Raw genomic sequence first — 20298 nt, 5'->3', positions numbered from 1 at the left:
GCAAGGCCCCTGAGGGTGCAGTTTCTTTGAGAAGATGTGTTTCTGTCCTAGAGGAATTTTCTTCTCCCCTGGTCTTCTGAGGATCACCAGTGAGATCTGTGTTGAGCAGAAAAGACCTAAACTGGAGTTTCACCATCATCTCATCTTATCCCTGGAAGAAGATACCACAAGTTTCAGCAGTGTCATCTCTTCCAAGTATGGAAATATGTACATGATTTAGTTCTTTCCTACATTACTGAATTCTTAAGTACAAATAATGCCTAGGTGCAGTATGAGATCTTTCACTCAAGCTGCAGCAAATATCTCTTAGTCACTCAGCAGAAGCAGCTCAGCATCTGAAATTTTCCGGTGCTTTGATTATTTCAGTAGTATTCTTATTGCAAATCACTCACAGCATTACATTTTCCTAGCATATCACAATTTGGTTTAAGAAAATATTGAACTAATGCTCAAGTGCAGCTTATTTGATGGCTCCACAGCATTTAATATATTATAGCAACACCTGCTGGTCTTGATATGGTTAAGAATCTGTTACATCCCTATTTCCATTATAAACTCCAAGTTCACAAGCTGGCCACAAGAATTCAGATTGGATTCTGACACGAGTTTATAGTTTGTCCCAAGGCTTGTAAAACACCTTCAACATTCTCAGAGAATTTACCAAGTTTTGATGAGGATTTTTTGCATCATTGCAGTTTTAAACTGGCTTTCACAGACATGATTTCATCCATGACTGGCTTAGCTAAAGGAAACCACTTTTTGACCTAAGTAAATTTCTTAAATGGTCAGCTTAAAATATTCTCATATTCTTCTGTACACACCACAGACTGTGTTCACAAGGCTGAAACCTCACCCAATATCACTCAAATAATAGCTAGCTCATGTAGCTCGCTGTTCCTTCACACAACTCAAAGCAAGTTGCAAAAGACACACCAGAGCTGACTGAAGGACAGCAGAAGTGTTTCTGGACAAATTTCATTATGAAATTATATATTTTATTTTTTCCTTGGAACCAAAAAAAAAGGCACTATAATATTTTCACACGAACAACACTTGAGCTGAAGCCACTGTTTCCTGCCCAAAAGGGTCAAGTTTCAATTTTAATTCCCACAGAAAAGACTTATATTGCCAAAAGAAAATTTTATCAAAATCACTGTATCTAACAGCTGGATTTCAGTGAAAATGCTTTAGCTGCAGCTAAAGGAATCAGCTCTGATTGCTGATCCTTCCTCCAAATGGAGACCATGGGAAGGCATTGGTAGCTGTTCCCAATCAATGGACCAAGCCAGAGGCTATGCTGGGATTCCATTCCAAACCACAAATCCAGTTTCTCTCTCTCTCACACACTGATTTTCACTCCCATCCATCTCCGTGGGGCTCCTGTTTCCATTCATCATTGAAGATGGATCAGGAAGATGCTGTAGAGGCACACCAAGCCCCCGTGCATTCAAATGGCAGCCTGCAGGTGATCACACTCTCCATCCCTGTGCTCCCCCTGTGCTCAGCCAAAGGGAACACCTGGATGAAGGACAGCAGGCTGCAGGTGAAGCTGATATCAAACAGCCAGAGGTAAGGACTCTGAAATTCCAGGCAGCACTCTGAAATATCCATCTGCCACAAGCATCTCCCCAAAAGCAGCAAAGATGGTCCATTGCCTTGGGGCACTTCTGAGCTGCTACTGGGCTGTCAAATAGCTGAGGCTGTAATGGTAACAGCAACATGTACAACCAAACCTTGCTGTTGTCTGAGGCTCTTCTTGAAGCTGTGCTTGGTCTTGTGCAACGTTGGCCTTACAACATTTATATTTGCTTCTGTCGACTCGTGGTTACTGCAGAATGTTCCATCTTGGCATGAGGATGCTGGTTCAGAGGAGAACTTCAGCTGCTTCTGCATTTAAAATCCTGTTTGACTTAGCTACTGAGCTATGAGACAGAAAATTTCACTTAAAACAACAGGGAACAAAAATATTTTGAAAATAACTTTACTAACACCATTTTTACAGCCATTATGTACAGAGCCTATCATGCAGCTCCTCAAGGCAGCAGACTCTAAGTCAATGTGAACCCAGTGCATTTGGAGCTACAAACCTCAACCAACACAAATTTTTTTAGCCAGCTACTGAAATCTGTGGATTGTACAACAACTGAGTATGATCAACATACCTACCATCATCTGGACAGTTCTCATGTTGACTTTTCCCAAAAAGGGCTCAGAAAAAAATATTAAAAGAGACATGTGGAAGTGCCATCCCTACAGCAGAACCCTTGGAGGCACCATGCCTTCAGTCCCAGGTGTGGTGGGTACATGCTCAGATAACCAGTGGGTTTCAATGTTCTATGAGGTGTTTTATGTTGAATTTCATTTTAAATAAGATAAAGGAACTAGCTAAAGAAACAAAAAAGTAAGATTTTACTTTTGAGAAAAGGCAAGAAGAGGCTGATTAAAAAGTTGCTTGAAAGTTTTTTGAATTTTAAAAAGCCTAGGCTGAAAAAAAGTATTGAATTCAAGTTAATAACCATAAAATCATTCCCAAACACTTTTCCAAAAGGACAAGATTGATTTACCATTTCTAAAGAGACATACCTTTCTGATCATCCTACTGCATGATATGAGACATTTGCAGGAATGAATAATGTGTAGAAGGGAAGACTTTGATGTTTCAAGTACTTGAACACTAGCTTTAAAGAAAGAAAAAGACACCACAGACAAAATATTATGCCAGTGATGATCTCCACTGCAGATTCCAGCTGTAGTTACTCACCCACAGACATCACCCACCATTTTCCCAGTGAAACCCCAAATGCATTTGCTAGCACTTTTCTTAGAGTTTTAACACAGCCTAATATTTTTCTACTTCATTTTCTACTTTTCTACTTATTTAGAAGAAAACAAAAAGCAAAAGCAGCAAGCAGAGCCTCAGATCTATTGAACACTCAGACACACAGAGCTGAGGCCCTCACCCTGTTGCAAAGAGGCACTGCAGCCCCTCAGATACTGAGATGCCTTAAAATCTGAACACACATTTCAGAAATTATATATATATGTAATATATGTGTAGCCTTTTAATTTTGGCCGTATTAGTCCCTTAATAAGATTACACAGAAGTTTCATAAATGGAATTTGGGATGCTTCCTCTAAAACTGCAGCAATTCCCTCTTGCACATGGGACAGTTCTTCAAATGCACAGTTCATGCTGTGTTCTACCACCTGTGGCTGTGACACAAACATGCACTTCTTTTATATTCTTCCTGTAGCATTAAAGCTACAGTTTGACCCTGCAGAGTGAATTTATAATAGACAGCACAATTGCCAGCAGATCTGCTGCTTTCAAGCCTGGGAGATTGTGCTGATGACCACTCTGTAGTAAAAGCGTGCGGATAAAACTCAACAATTATCCAAACGTGCATTAAACCCCCAATAAACCTGTCATTGTGAAACCAGATTATAAATAATGCCAAGACTAAAATATTCAACCCACATACTAACATTTTACAAAGCTCTAATTAATAAACATTAGAGCTCTCACCCATTTTAATAAGAATTGAGTGGAGCTGCCTTTTTAAAATCCAACTGCATAGTCCTCCATCCATTTCCTACTATTATCTCCTACTGTAATTCCTGAATAGGTGCTTGTTTGCTAAGAGAGGATTATCACCATTCACCATCATCAAAAATTTCTTGCAGGGACTTAGATTTACCATGCAACAAGAGAAAAAGCATCTTTGAGGACCTTGTCTCCCCCAGATGGCAGAGAGGCTCAGCCCTCAGAACAGGGAAGGTGGCTGGGACCTGCCTGGCAGCTGCTGCACTGGGATTCCAAGCTGCAGACTGATGGTTTTGATCATCCCATAACTTACTGCAAGGAATTTCAGAGTTGCTGTGATAAGATAGAGACTCACACTGGAAATAAATCAGGGAAGCTTTCAAGGACGGCTTCTATGTTTATGAGAATTGCAATAAAGAAAATAAATGTGCAAGAGATATATAAATGTAATTTAATATCCAGCTATTACAGATATAGAAATTACCTCATTATACTCCTTGAAATCCATCTTTACTTATTCCTGATGCCAGAAAACTTACAAAGCCCTAAACAATGGCTAAGCTGTTAGCATGCTGAGACTTCTACTTTTCACACTGTCCAACATTATCTTCTGGTTCTGCATGTTCCTTCTGCTGCTCTCAGGCACTGCACAGACTTTAAAACAGAGACTGCTTTTTGATAGGGCTTTTCTGTTTCAAAAAAGGGTTAATGAATGATGCTCCTAATTCCAAGAGAATATTAATTTTCAGCTCTGTCTGTGACATGTGTGGATTACAATCCTCAGCTCCTTCTTGGAATCCATTTGTCTCATTTCCACTTCTACTCTTAAACAGCCAACCTTATGGTAGCACAATTTCCTGTCAGCTCTTTCATTAGCCCTTGATCAGATATTATTTTAGGAAACCTGTCCAGATCAAGTTTCCTATTCCAGCATGTTTCTAATACAGCAGTGCTGCCTTTGGGGAGAAGCCTGTTCTAGGAAGGAAGGAAGGAAGGAAGGAAGGAAGGAAGGAAGGAAGGAAGGAAGGAGCTCCCTCTCCAATCCATCTGAAAGCTGATGAAAAAGCTAAACATTATCCCTGACTTAGGAAAGTTAAAAATATTTTGCTTTTTGCTACTGGAATTGCACTGAATCCAGTAGGGCGCATAAATTTTTAGCCATCACTGTAGCAGTCCCTGTTCTGCCAGGAGGAACAGGCTTGTGGGCTTGTGCAGGTATTTGTCCAGGCTGGTCCTCTGGTAGGAAAAGAACCTCATACAATATTCATTACTGACTCGTCTCTGTCTTGATGCACATTATTAAGAGCTGCCTGGCCCTCCAGCAACATCTTCACAACAAAATTAAGAAACACAGCCAGCCATCATGTCAAAGTCCTAAGAGATTAAATATTCTAAGTGCAGCAGCACCAGGGTAAATTAGTATTGTTACCTCCTGACCCCCAGAGCTGCACCCAATGCTGGTTTTAAACAATAAAAATAATGAGATTTTTAGATTCCATTTATTTTGAAACAACAACTGGCAGCTTGAGAGAAGAAAACATGCTTTGGCAAATAAAGTTGACATTGACATTTTTAGTAAAGAATAGCTTTATGGTGCCTTGTCACTGGGCAAATCTGAAGAATCACTGCTGCCTCTGATGTATGATGTTTTTCACAGGGACAGCGTATGTATGAGTAATAAAGAACATTTAGTACAGTTTGTATCTGCCTTTAACAGAGATGTTCAGAATATTTAAATAGAAACCAAAACATTTCTAGCATTGAAGTCTTCAATGCATTTTTAAAATATTTCATCTTAAAAAAATAAGTTGAAGGCTGATGCATGATAAAATTCCATCCTAAAACTATGCCAGTGAGAAGCCTTGGCAGATGGAAGTAGGATGACAGAACCACATTCATTTAGTTGGGTTGGATTCCCTAATATTTCCAGTAAAGGGCAAAGTCCAATTTAACAGTTTTGGAGAGAGTTTTTGGGGGGTTTGGGGTTTTTTTTTAACACACTTTAAAATGAGACAGTCAGTAGGAAAAGAACATTTAAGACTATATTGGACTGTGCAAATGCTTTCAGAACTGTTCTGTCTTTTCCTGCTCCAGACCCCACAGCTTCTCTAGCTTTCAATTTCTCCATCTGAAAACTGGGGACAGCTTGCCATAAGGGAGGTGACAGAATTTGCTTTTATTAATCTCCCTCTCAATTGATTTAGAGACCATATGGAGTTTAAAACAAAAAGAAATTCAAACCAAGAAAAACACGGAAAACCAAGGAGTTAGGAGGCACCAAAAGTGCAATGGTGAGGGGAGCTGCAGGTAGGCAGAGACATGTAGGTAATGGCATGCCCACATGTTCATCACCCTTTTAGCTCTAGATGCTGGGAAGACATTCTCTATTATTCATTAATTCTGTGGTGAGCAGACAGATTAAGAATTTTCCTGTATTAATTAATCTTGCTCTGGGCTATGAAATTGAAAAGCTTCATTTATTTATATATTTATTTATTTTGAGGGAGAACAATTTCTCAGCAAAGCCCTCCCCAGTGAAACTGCAGCATCAAAGCCTCTGGCCAAGCTCCCAAGCATTCCATACTGTGCCTGCCTTCAGCCACCACATCATGATATATAATTACAGGCACAGATCACTCACTGCTTCTGGTACTAAATACAGGGAGATGTTTTACACTGGGGGCTTGATTGTGGTACCGACATTAATACCAGCCATAAAGGACAGATCACATCCACTGATAGAAAGGAAATGTGAAATGGATCAGGTCTGAAATTTCCTTTATGTTGTTTATTATTATATATGATATCCAACACACATCCAGTGGTATCAGCTCACACAAAAAAAATCCTGACATTAAATCCTTTCTTGTCCATTGAGCTGCTTTTGATTTGCATAAACCAAAGATGAGCAACAAGCAGTGTGTGGGGTGTCCAGCCCTGAGCAAGGAGTTGATTGGTGGTTTCATTACCCTTCACCCCTGAGGCTCACAGACCCCAGGAGGACAAGGCTGAGCTTAGCAAGGACCTGCTTTGGCCTGAAATCCTGGGCTTTCAGCTGCTGTTTAACAGAGTGTTGCAGGGAGCTGCACTGCTGCCTGTTAGCACACTTTGTTCAACACAATTAGTACAATTCCCTGCCAGAGAAAACACTAAGGGATAGCTCAGTGACAGACTGGGGTTATTCAACTCTTGACAAAAGGTTAGGAGAATTCTCTTGAACCAGTAATTGTCTGTCACATGAAATACTGCAACTCCTTGAGCACAGGAGGAGGACACCATAACATGAAGTGGATTAGGGCAGGAGGAAGCTAGAGACAGGCAGGTTAATAGAGAGGAATCCAAATGGACTTGCCAAAACACTCTGCGGAAGAATGGACAAAAAAAATAAAGAATAGAAGTTAATAAGGACCTCAATTTTTTCTGGTGTTTGTAGGTAAAATAACTGAAGTTGGTTTCCTTCCAAGTCTTCAAGATTTTTGAGGTCAGTATGTGCACAGGGAATTTCTGTGGCATTGCACAGAGGGGCCTCAGAGGAATTGGCACACGAGCTAAAACAAGACAGAATGGCAGAGGAAGAATAATGTATTTCTTGTGGTGACAACATTGACTACACGGTGAAAGGAGACTCACATCATCAACACATCATCCCAAAGCTGCAGAGCCCAGTCCAGACAAGCTGCCACTGTTCCCTGGCTAACTGCAGGCAAGGAGGTGGATTGCCTGCCCTGGAAATTGTTCTGCAGGTTTGGTTTGAGAAAAGGAGATGTAGGAAGCCTTCAGAAGGGGCACACCTTTTTCAAGCACATGAGTGCACAAGTCAGGTTTGGAACAGAGGGTAAGAAAGGCTTAAAGTGAAAATTTATCATTTGATCTTGTAATGGAGCCAGAAGGGATGTTCACAGCACATATTTTACTACTGGCTTTAACTGGTCACAGATCCAACTACTGATTACCACTAAATTAATTCTGTTGATGAATCCTTCAGTATGTATCTTACAGTCCTCTTTTCTCCCCCATGACACTTTCCTAAATTTTTTGTTCTCAATGCCTGAATGGAGCACTTATCTACAACAGGACCCTGATCTTGACTGGGACAGGGAGCTGCTTCCACCTGTCACACACAGACAGGACAAGTGATAACAGCAGTGATAAGAACAGAGCATCTTCATAACACCCACTCTAAGTAGGACATAAATGAATACATCAGATTATTCTTTAAATAGCCTACTCTAAAATTAGATGAGTGAATGCTGCCACATAACACTAATGCTAATGGAAGAGCTGGATACCAGGAGCAGACAGTGTTGAGAAAATTCTCTGCCTTGAAAATGTTAATTCATTTAATTGCCACTAATTGTACATAGCATCCTTGCAAATTCAAACACGGGAACTGAACAAGCAGTTCTGAGCCTGATCTTTGCCAGGTAAAACCTTCAGTTTAAGGAAAATCTATCTCAGAATCAGCAATGTATTCTCTTTCATGCTCACCTAGCTTTCCAAAGCGTGCTGCAGGTGTGAAGAAAAGCCCAATACTAAGATAGATGTAGCCCAAATTCACCTCAAACAAAGTGCAATTTCTGTGGCACACACAACAGTTCTGAGCCACATCTTCCATTACCTTGTTCCTCAGCTGCATGATTGTGAACTTGCAGCAAACCTGGTGGTGTCTTAAAATGGCCAGAGAAGGAGCATTTCTATCCACTCCTCTAAACCACAGCAAATCCTGTAACAGATAATTCAGTTTTATGGTTGGACTTTTCCAACATAAACCATTCTATGATTCTATAAAAATTCCTAGCCCATTGGGATTTTGGGGTGCAGAGGAGAAGAAGACAAGACTCCTTTGTTTTATGGAAAGAAAAACTGAGATCTGATAGCCAACAAGACACTGAACAGTGCTGTGATGGACACAATTTGGTATGCTAGAGGAAAATTCTTCAGTCTTTGGGGAATTTATTGTCACAAGCCAGCTGCTTATACTGGATTAGAAAGGGAATTAGAAAATACACAAACCAATTAAAAAGTAATGTTTGTTTGTTTGCTTCCTGCAGTTCTTTTGCTCTTTCATACTAATTCCTTCTCTTTTAAATTTTTTTACTGAATTCAATATTAATATTGATATTCACAAATAAATCCCAAGATTCATGTCTTTTTAAAATGCCTCTAGCAATTTTTCCCACCATGGCCTGATCCTGCAGCTGTGAATGGAGCTGCTGCAGCTTCCAGCAGCTCAGGATACAGCCCCAGGCACGGCTCCAGAGGGAGACGACCTCAGAACACAGTGACCTTTCCAGAACATCAGACCAAAATGAAAAGGTGCCCCAGCCTTTCAAGCAAGGACACTGAAAGGAATCAATATCACTTTGCACAGATTTACAGCAAAGCTGAAGGAGGGATCACGCTGAAGGCAAGACAGAAGAGGAATTTTTCTCTGTTTTTCTGTTGGCTAAAGTTGGAAATGGAGCTGGCATGTAACAAATGCTGGTAGTTAACTCTGCTACCCTCTGGAATGGTCCATTAAAATAACAAGGACAACAACAGATGATATTTCAAAGTAGCACTGAAATTCCAGCAAGCAAACTGTAGGACTGACTGTAAATACCTTCACAGATTTTAAAAAATACCCATCTCAGCTTTACCAGATTTGAGGGTAAATTCCCATTTTCCATCAAAGTACAGCAAAATCAAATTGCACAACTCCTTAGACCTATGAATTCTCTGTTGCTTTTAGAAGTAAAAAGGTTTTTAAAAGTTCTTCTTTGTTGAAAAGAAGAAAGAAATCCAGTAATTTATTAGGTTTCTTTAAAACCTGTGAAAAAAATTTCAGCTAGAAAGCTTGTGGCAGTCTACTTATTTTTACTTTCATGAAAGAACTCACATGATTAGAAAAGAAACACAAACATTCCATACTGAGTTGAAAGAAAAACTTCAAATAAGAAAAGAAGAAATAGGAAAAAGAAAACTCTCCAAAATGATGGTTAGAAAATTCCATTAGTCTTCAGATGAATAAGATTATAATATTCAGATGATAATATTTGATCAGATGATATTATTTGCATCCCATTGTCACAGCTGACATTTTGAATCACTCCAATCCTGATAACTTCTCAGTTTGGGAAGTTTATACAGAACAAGGAATCATTCAACACTCACATATTTGCAAGTCCCATTTTCCCCCCCATTTTTGGTGCCATTTCTGCTGTCATCCCCCAGCTGGGCCACCTGGCTGCAAAGGGGCTCTGCTGCAGCCCTGCAGCCCCACTCTGGTGAGCTCAGCAGGGCAAGGCATTTGAATTTTAAATTGCAGAGTTCCCTCCATCTTTCAAGTTATTCTTGTTTAATGCTCAAAGCCAGGAAAGTCAATTGAAACTTAATTCTCTTCTTCTTTGATTTATAGCAGCTGTGGATTAAGAAGCTGATTTGGGACAGATTCAATTGTTTCCTCACTGAAAAAAACTCAGAAACATAAGAGCTTTTCTAAAGGTTTGCACCTTGAATAATGGTTCTGTGTGTTTTATTGTATTGCACCACTATATTTTATTAGAAAGCATTATTCAACCCTTATTTCCTGGAATTTCACCGTGGCCCATTAATGTGTTGTCAGAACATGGGAGTGACTGAACAGAACTCTGTGCTCAAGACAAGGGGCTTGCCTGACCTGGGATGGCATCCATTGAGAAACAGACTTCAGGCACCCCAAAATGGGCCATATCAGTTCACTGCAACTCTTAGTAGGATTTTTTTTCAAATAAACTTTTAAAGAATTACTTTGTTTCAAAATTTTCACATCTTTCCACACTTTCAATTTCTCAATTTCTAAATGATGCCCTGACATGAAGTGGGCCAATTCTGACTCTGAAGAACTTTCACTTTTATATAAATATATGGATTTCACTATATATTTTAGTGAAAAAACTTCAATAATTCATTTTGGTCTCCATATTTCTACCAATATTTTGATTTAGTCCACAAAGGAACAAACAAACCAATTATTTGTATATCTCCAGTCTCCTTAGTAAAGCCTTCCCTTTTCAAGTTTATAGGAGACAGCATGCTTCAAAACAACCCACTCTGATCTAGGGCTTAGAGAAAAATATGTTTAGTTCATATAAATCAATATACCCTCAGTAAGGAACATGAAACTGTGCTTTCATGCCAGGCCAGGATCCTACCTGGTTGTACTATCTCAATTCAGAATAACTTTTTGTTTGAAAATGTATGTGTTTCATCACTCACAAATATTCAGTTAAAAATAATAATTACAGAAAACATGAATGCTGCATTTCCCTAAAATATGAGCATTGAAATGCACAACGTATTGGAAGATAGGGACGTGCTGTACAAAAAAATAGGACCCCTTGACAAAAGAGGAATGCTTTGAAAAGATAAAGGGAAGATCAATATGTTCCATCTTTATAGGCTCTCATCTTGTATTCTCCTGCAGTCTCAAGTCAAAGCCTACTTTTGTCTGTAGTCTAACAAAGAGTATTGGTGTTATGAAAGGTACAGTGGCCCCTTCTTTATGCTCCCTGATAACTCGTCATTTACAATCAGTGTGAGATTCAAAACAGCTTTTTCTTCACCTGCCTGGCTCCCCTGGCAGAGCAGCCCAGGTTCCCTGCAAGGCTGCTCCCTTTGCCTGATCCCTCCCTGCAGACCTGGCTCACTTCCCTGCCAACAACGGCCACAGCAGAAAGCTGGGGGGAAAATAAATCTGTTTATCTGATGCACCAGGGACTGCCATACCTGACAGCTGTGTTACACACAGAATGAAAAACACACCTCAAAAATACCTTCCCTACAGGTGAGGATGTGGCAAACCCATCCCCATTGACCAGAGCTGCAAAATAAGGTGCTGGGGTGGTGCCACATCAGCCCCAAGGATGTGCTTTTGCATTTCTCCTGAAAGTCCTGCCAGGTAAATAAAAAACAGCCCTCTCAACAGGTAAATATAAACCAGCCCCTCAAGTGCAACCCACAGCTGCACAGTAATTACAGAACAAATCTTGTTCTGAGAGAAGTACCTGGGTGTGACAGCAATCACTTCTACAGAGACACCACTTTCTTCCCTTTTCACCTAATTATCTGTATTTAAGCTGTGCCTGTTTGCAAGGAGTCAAGCAGGATGGAAAAGGAAGTACAAAATCACACTCGCCTCTTCCACAATAACTTAAAATAGCTTCCCTGGAAACACAGAGTCCCTGTGATATTCCTTGGTGTCTCAGCCAAGAAAACTTTACAAAGTCCTGAGTCGTGAGGTACACTGTGACTCTGTTATTTTTGCTTGTATTTATAGCAAGGTTTTCCTCTCCAGTTAAATAGCATTGGTATTCAGCACTATTTCGAGAATTTCTGGAGGAGTTGGGGGGAGGAGGAAGGGACAGGGGATGGTGGGTGGTCTGTCTGGGAAGCAACATCCCTCCATTAACTCATGGCAAGGCAACTTGCTGGACCACCTACAGGAGCTGTCACTTTCTGTCTCCACAGACAATTCACTCAAGAAAAATGAATTCTCTTCAAACCCAGATTGATTGATTTCTTTCTTTCTCATGTGTCACCATTCTGGCCCATCACAATTACATCAGGAGCAGACTGGTTAGCTCAGAACATTCTACAGCCACTGCACAAAATAAAGAGTGGGGTGTTAGAGGGTGCAATGAACTCATGCAAACACAATGTTTGTTCATCAAAGCAGCTACACTTACAGGAGCCCAGAGCTGGAGGCAGTGGAATGTCCTTGTTTCATTTCTGAACCCCAGAATCCATCATTGTAACATCAGGGATTGCAGGGAATCAGAAAATCCTTTACCATGTTTGCTCTGATCATAAAACCCCAGCACCATGCACTCATGCAGAAGCCCATCAAAGTATAAAATGGGCTTTTCTAATCTGAGAAATCAGTCAGGACCTGCACCTGCTTGCTGCCCACCTGTCCCACCTGAGGAGAACAGGGTGCCCACCTCATGCAGAGGGCAACCCTTGAGCCTGGGCAGCACGAGGAGACTTGCACTGCTTCCTTAGCAGAGGCTGGAAATCAAACACTTGCTTTATCCTGACATAATTGCTTTCATTACTTGTGTTACAGCAGATAAGGAAGTACCCAGCAGGACAACAGAGTAAATGATGCCCACAACCAGCCTGCAACTTGCAAACAAACAACAGCACCTTCTTTAGAAACTCAGAACTCTGCTAGTTGAAAGCCTGAGTTCTTGATAAGGAGGCAGATGCATCCTTGGAAGAAATGCTAAAAAGGCAAAATCCTTTTGCTGCAGACAAAGAAAGGCTCTGAGGACTGAAACCCATTTCTTATCTTCCAGAGAACTGTTTTGTCTGGATGCTATTAGCACGGCATTCCTCTGATCATTTATAAATGTCATTTACAAACTCTGGCACAATTGTTCTTTGCAGAATAGATTACAGGGTCCAGCCTTCCTCCTTTCTGAGCCCATGCTCTGTGTTTAATAAGGAGGCTGATATTGTGTTTTTCAGTTCATGCCCCAGTGTAACAAACACTGCTGAATGTGTGATGTGGGACACACAGAGCATCCCACTCTGAGTTTGAAAACTTGCACTCCTCTTCTGCTAGAGCTTCCCTTGAAGTCACCACTGATCCTGGCTGGATCAGAGAAGGGGGCTGAGCCACTTTCCTGTGCTCACTGGTCTCATGCACACAGGGATTTCTGGCCCTTTTCAGGGCTGTCTTCACATCTGGGTTGATCCCTGGCCTCACATCTCCTAGTGGAACATCAATTTGCAGGATTTTTGAGGCTTGTTTTGGTTTTGCCAAGAAGATCACAAATAACTGCTGTTTACACAGACCAGATTGTCATTTGTGTTGTCTCCTCAGAGGTACTGAGGCAGACAGAAAGGGAAGATTTGATTTTGATCCTGTGATAAGGGTTGCACATTTCTTGACCCAAATCCTGCCTGCAGAAAGATCTGAAATTCATGCCAGTAGTGTCCATTAAAGAGGTATTTGACATGCCTCATCTCCATTCCCTCTTAAACAAAACAGGACCCAGCTACCACACCATAGCATCTGATCAGCAAAACTATGAGATAAGAACAAGGGCAGACGTGGCAAATAAAGCTCTTGGGATGGCATACCCCAGACAGAATTCTGTTCTGGATTTAATTGCTGCATGCAGGCAATCCAGGAATATAAAATACAAGTAGTGGATGCTTCAACAGCCATTCATATGAGGGCTGTATCTGCTTGCTTAATTTTAAAATTCCAGTTATCAAACAAACATGCTGAACTCTGGGCCACAAGAAGCAGATGCTGTATGTTTACTTCTACTTTGAGCTGTAAGGTGTGCTTTTTTCTTGGTATTTTAGTGACAATGTCCAACTCTGAAAGGCACTGTCTGTTTATTAATTTCAAAGGAAGAAAGGGAACTCTCTGGTTGAATTAATTAATTTCCTTCATTTCATGCAAGGCTTCAACTTCACAGTTTGTGATCAAAGAGAGGACATCTAAAATAATGTTAAATATGGTTTAGGTTTTAAATGTGCTATCTGCTAGTTTGGTTTCTACTTCTCTAACAAATCTCTTGCAAACACATCATGCAAGGGCTCTGCAAAACACCACGCAGGAATGCCAGAGCGAGGGCACTGGAAGCAATGCTGAAACCAAACAAAAGCCATTTCCTGCCTTATGACTGCCAGTTCAGAGCTGAAACAGCATAACATCTCCTAAAATCTACCCTCTCCAACCTCCTGAAAATCATAAATGAACAAACACCTTCAGCAAGGGGACTGGCACCATTTCTCTAGAGGAATTCAAAGTCAGGTGATTCCCAAATGCTGCCAGGTACCAGATCCCATCCTGGTGACCTCTGGATTTCTCTTGGAGCTGCAGTGATCAGGTCCCAGCCAGAAGGGAGTTTGCTCCCTCAGCACACTCCAAAGGTGTGGAGCTGGTGAAACAACTCCAGCATCAGAGACTCCAGTGATTCCAGCCTAACGCAGAGAATTATGTCATGTTTGCCAAAATATTAATGTGTGTTATGCTCCAGCGTTAACTAAAAACATTTCTTAATCCATCGGCTAATCCAAACAAACAAATTAGTATAATTGGAGAGTTGTGCTTGCAAATACAAAGCACAAAGAGAGGGAACACGAATTGTCTTGTTGTCATTCCTCTCAGGCAGCATGTGCAGCTAGTTCTGCTCCTTGCAGTCTGAGCATACTGCTATAATTGATGGCAACATTTATCATAACAGCAGCGCAAAAAGCATCAACTGCTTGATGAATTTATTTACTCCTGCTCAGAAGTGAAGCTATGATTGGACCACTTTATAAACATCAAACTGCTCTAGACCTGGTCTGTTGTTGTTGATTGCACAAGGGGAAAAGAGGGTGAAGAAAAAAGAATTAAAAACAAGGCAAAAAACCTTGATTGGGAGGCTGTAGGTTCAGTGAAAAGACAAATGTCTTTCATTAGAGGAAAACAACCATTACTTTATCTAATTAAAAAAATAAAAAAATAATGACTCTTGCATCCATGATCAACAGCTGCAGCATGTTCTGCTGCAGAGTTTAGTTCTTTCTCTGGCAGGATTTTTCCCCCAGCCCACAGTGCTCCTGGAGGCAGAGAGCTGTACAGAAAGCACCAACCTTCCAAACTAACCTGACAAGGACACTGGGCTCAGCAAGGCAAAGCCAGGAACCACACCACATCCCTATTTGGTCATCTCTTGTCTTCCACAGAGAAATATGGGGTCATGTCCTCTTTGCCCTGACTCAACCTAGCCATCTGAACCTATGCAAAACTCTGATACTTTTCCTGGGTGGATTCTGCACATTTTGTCCCCAGATGGAAGTAAATCCAATAGGAAATAGGTCCAATGGCTTTACATTTGCTAAGTTTCCAGACTGTATCTCTAAAAGGGTCTGAAAACATTGCTTGAGATGGAATGGTCTGCCACACTCAGTCTGCATGCTAATTAAGTATTGTGTTTTTTCAAAAAATTGTTTAAATATTTTCCTTTTTCTCTGGTTGATTCCTTTGACTCCTCTCTGAGAAGCACAGAGGACAGCAGTATCTGGAGATGAATTTCAAACATCCAGTTGCTGTTTGGAGCAGCCTCTATCCAGTCTACAGCAGAGCCAGCAGCATCATCACAGGATGATTCACAGACAGGGAAACAACACGAATTCCATTACAGGCTTCTGCAGGGTAAAGAGTTCACCCTTAATGAGATCTTAATGTCTTATAACTCACTAGATAAAATTTAGTTTATGATATTATGCTAAGACACCAAAATGTAGTCAGCCCTGATACAGTCAGGCTCTAAAGTCCATAATTAAGACTCAGTGCTTCAAACTGCTGAGAAACTCATATCTGATTGAGAGTAGATTTTTTTATTTAAAATAATAGGTTCTGTGCTCAATGGTGTCAACTTTCACAGCACTGGGACAAGGAATTCCAAACATGCCCTGCAACCAATAAATTTAAAAGCAGACAGAGGTACATCCCAAGGGGAACGGTGGGGAGCTGTTCTCCAGAGGCTGTGCAAGCTAGCAGGGGTGAACCTTGTGCAGGGCAGAGACCAATGTGCTCCACAAGCACTGCAGGAACTGCCAGCTGCTGTGTCAGGCCCCAAGCAGAAATAAGTGGGGTTTCAGAAGCCTCTCAGGCCTCAAGAGCACAAAGGTCACTCCATTTCTTTGTTCTTTGCATTCCTTAATGACTTGGGGAGCTTTATAAAATTCCTACTGAAACCTTTTAAATTCCCTTCCTAATTATGCAGCATCCAGCTCTGAGGAGGCACACAAGGCACTTTGCTGGAGAGAGTGCTACAAGCACCATGCTCCCAGTAACAGCCTGGGAAGGAGAATGGGAGCAAGCACACTGCCTCCTGAGTGCCTGCAGGACCAGCCTAATCTAAAGGTATTAATCTAAAGATTATTTTTATGAGTGGGACTCGTGTCCTCTTTATGTTTTATGCAGCGCTTCAAACTCCAGGTCAGTGTCACACAAAGAACAATAAGATAATCATAGTAATAAAATGCTAATCTAGCCCATTAACCTCTGCCTGGAAAATTGCAGCAGACCTGGCTTCCAATAACAATGCAGGAAGGCCTGAGGAAAGGGCAGATTAGACAGATTCCAGCACAGGGAAATAACCCACCAAATCCTGCTGCAGCCAGCTGCTGATGTTACACACCCCATGGAAAATTGGATGACAGCAGCAAGAACTGCTGGTGGCACAGTTTTCATCCTGGCTGCTGAGCACAGGAATTGAGTGAGCCCAGGGCAGCCCAGCCAGGGAGAGGGATGGCTATTAATGGCAAAGAAAAGCCTGCATAAGTAGGGGTAAGCAGTTTCCACCACACTCATCGCTGTTCAATGAAAGGCACAGCTGCACCTTTCTCTGAGTTATCAAAGATTATTTCAAAAGAGTACAGAATGGCATTTACAGCAAGATACATCCCACCCTCTCTTCTGTTACTCTGTTCTACAAAGCACTGGGATGTAGTTTCCTCCCTTTAGCAAAAGCCTATGGGCCAAAATATTGCTGCCCACACGAGGTGGCTGCTCACAGGCAACCTGGCCTGACCAAGTCCTTCAGAGGCTGGGCTCCATTTGCCAGAGAGGAGACAGATTTCCAACAGCTGCAGATGGGACATAGAGGAGAATTTGTCTCAGACAAATGCCTTGGTAGATGAACCAAGGCTGGCTCTGCTTGCCCCTGCTAACAGGAGTCAGCCCAGGCCTGGCTCTGGCAGAGCAAACAAATGCTGTGGGTGCAGGAACTGAGAACAGCGTGAGAAAACCACAGAGCAGGCCCTGTGGTTCCCTTTTCAACATGAATCTCATGGTTACTTCAAAAACCCTGTGAAGGAAGGCAAAGGGACTCTCTACTGGCTTTCAAAATTCAAGAGTCTTTCAACTGCAAGGAACAAATATCTATCAAAGACAATTATTTTTGCTTTTAGTATAAGTAGCTCCTTAAATAAAACCATAACAGCACATGGCAGCTGAGGACCTTGCTTCCCCCATACTAACAGCACCTCTGCTGTAAGCTTTGCTTTCCTTCCCTTTTGCATGACAGAATGTTCAATGACAGAATGAAAAGGCAATGGCATTTCCACGTGGTTACTGCTCTTTTCACTGAATGCAAAGGAAAGAGTTCCTCTGGAGTTACACCTTGGAAGTCTGAGCAGCTCTTCAGCCCCAAAGGCAGCAGAGGGGAGCTGAGGGTCTGGAGCTGGATGTGCAGATGTCCAGCTAGCTGGTCAGCTCAGCACAGAGCTCTGGGGGCAGGAGGATGCTGTAAGAGGAGCAGCACAGATCAGCCTGGCTGCACTTGCTGGCACTGCTCACAGCCACGTCAGGACAGGCACCAGGGCCTGACCAGTGGTGCTCTGAGCTGTTCTCACATGCACACGTTCTCTCACAGAAGAGAAAACCCCATCCACCATGGTTTGCAAGAAGTCCTCAACACCATCAGAGTGAATCCTTCCTTCATATCCCAATATGCTGTTGAGGGATACTTTATCATAGCTTTAACAGGGGTTTTTTTAATCATCAATATTATTTATAACTATTAATACTCTTTCTACATTATTTAACTATTTTATAAGCTTGCAAAAACCCAGCCAACTAACAGCCATTTCTCTGCAAACTATTAATAACCTCTCAGGTATGCCCTGGTTCCCAGCAGGATTATATGAAAGCAACAGTGGGATGTACAGCTCAGGGCAACACCAGGGGCACACAGTCAGAGGCAGGAACAAGGCACAGAGCTGCCAGCCACACTTCCTTAGCCTGGGTCTGCTGAGGAAGACCTTCCCCCCTGCAGGAGATGGAGCTTCCCTGCAAAAGCACACCACTATTGACCACATTAGAAGGGCATGAACAGTTTTGCTGTTTATTTTCCATTGTCTTTCAGCTCATTTCTTCTCTCTGCTGTCTTTCTGAATGATCTCATTCACTTTCTCCTACTTCACACCCCAGAAGGATCCCTAAGAATCACTCACCCTCCAGCCTGGGGAGGAAGGGGAGCAATGCTGTGAGGAGCTCTGAGCTGCTGCAGCCAGAGAGGAGCCCCAGCTCGGGTCCAGGATCCCCTGTGGCCATGGCAGCACTGATCCCTGGGGGATGAGCTCTCCCAGGTTCCTCTTGTCTTTCTGGGGAGCTCTGCATCTACCCTGAACTCTGATGGAGCTGCACCACAATGAGGAGTGACTTCAGACCCAAGCTGAGGCTGCTGTGCACCACCCTGCAGGCAGTGTGAACGAGCACCAACGCCAAGGCAGATTTAGACACTAGCTGAGAAATCTGCCTTCTCCCCAGCCCATCTTGCAAGAATAAAGCATTTTCTTTCCTCAGCCATGAGACACTAGCAGGGTTTGCAGGGCTCTGTCTCAGCTCCCTCCAGAGCCAGCCCTGCCTCCTGAGGCTGCAGCAGTCTCACCCAGGATGTTTGGTCTTTAAATTCAATTCCCTTAAACCAACAGCACTGCTGAGGCTTTCCCCTTCCATTCTCATTAGCAGACCAAATATGTTCTAGAATGAATTGCATAATTATATCAGCAAATCCATTTTCTCCTGTGATTTTTTTCCAGTTTCCCAAACTGCAGGGCTTCTTTTTCCCTGCAGAACTCCCCAAAGAGATGCCACAAAGCAAAGCAATCATGCAAAAAGATTTATGACAGTCATTTGTATACATGAGTATGCTCACAGACATTCAAGTTCCCTCTTCTGTCTTCTCCTTTTATTTAGTGTGAAAGCACAAGCTGTTCCCAAGTCACATTTATACATTTTTCATAAATCAGATACACTACTCATATCATTTTAAAGATGGACATGAGGGGGGTTTGTGTGTTTTCCTGTTTTCAGGGTCCCAGCATGCCTCATGCTTTTCCTGAAGTTTTTAAAAAAGCATAAAATTTAACCAAAAGTGACACTCACCTCATCATTAACCATGACCTGGGCTGAGCCTTTGCTCAGTGTAGGACTGGCACAAAGAGAGGGGAAGGAATGGTGCTGCAGACACAGCTCCTGCCTCCCCATCCCTTGTCTGATCCTGCAGCTTTCAGCTGAGTGCCACAAACCCAGAGGATGTCCATGGCTGCATGTCACAGATCACAAGAACACAACACAGAGGACTGGAAGCAGCAGGCACCTGCCTTGCTCTGCTTTGGCAACTCTCCTATGGCATTCCCATTCTCTGAAAAAATCCCTTCACCCAGGATTTTTCTCCTGGGAAGCTGAGACGTCTCAGAGTAAAGGAAAGCAATTCTTATCTCATTCGCTTCTCCTGTGTTGTGCTCATATGGAATGTGGCTGGAGATTATTTACCAACAGCTGATTGTTTCATTGGGTTCTGGAGTGAGTTGTTTTCACTCTTTGGCCAATCACTGCCAAGCTGTGTCAGGACTCTGGAGAGAGTCACAAGTTTTCATTATTATTTTTAGCATTCTGTAAGTATTCTTTCTGTATTCTTTAGTACAGCATAGTATTCTTTAATATAATATAGTATAATAAAGTAATAAATTAGCCTTCTGAGAACATGGAGTCAGATGCATCATTCCTGCCTTCGTCAGGGGTGCTCTGCAAATACAATACTCTCCACTCTGATCACATCAACATCTAAAAACCAGGCAAATGGCAGAATCCAGGGCAGAATCCTCCCCTGCTTTGCATCCTTTCTGCACAGGCACACAGCCCCCAGGAGGGCTTGGCAGGGGCACTCAAACCTCAGCACATTGTCTGTCCTGGCGAGGAGCTCAGCTCATTACAG

General features: G+C 42.1%; 1 long non-coding RNA gene across 1 annotated transcript; it reads right to left on the bottom strand.

Annotated features, from left to right (window-relative positions):
* Window positions 1-19773, bottom strand: LOC120509738. The gene is made up of 4 exons (XR_005629327.1): window positions 19467-19773; window positions 2584-2678; window positions 1734-1922; window positions 1-151 (listed from the first exon to the last, which is right to left on the bottom strand). It is a non-coding gene; the product is annotated as an uncharacterized LOC120509738 (long non-coding RNA).
* Between the last annotated feature and the right edge of the window lie 525 nt (window positions 19774-20298).

The sequence above is a fragment of the Passer montanus genome, unplaced genomic scaffold (genome assembly GCF_014805655.1).
Source record: "Passer montanus isolate IOZ18808 unplaced genomic scaffold, ASM1480565v1 scaffold53, whole genome shotgun sequence".
Taxonomy (NCBI): Eukaryota; Metazoa; Chordata; class Aves; order Passeriformes; family Passeridae; genus Passer; species Passer montanus.
Note: the sequence above shows the minus strand (reverse complement) of the source record. Positions and strands in the feature narration are given on the sequence as shown.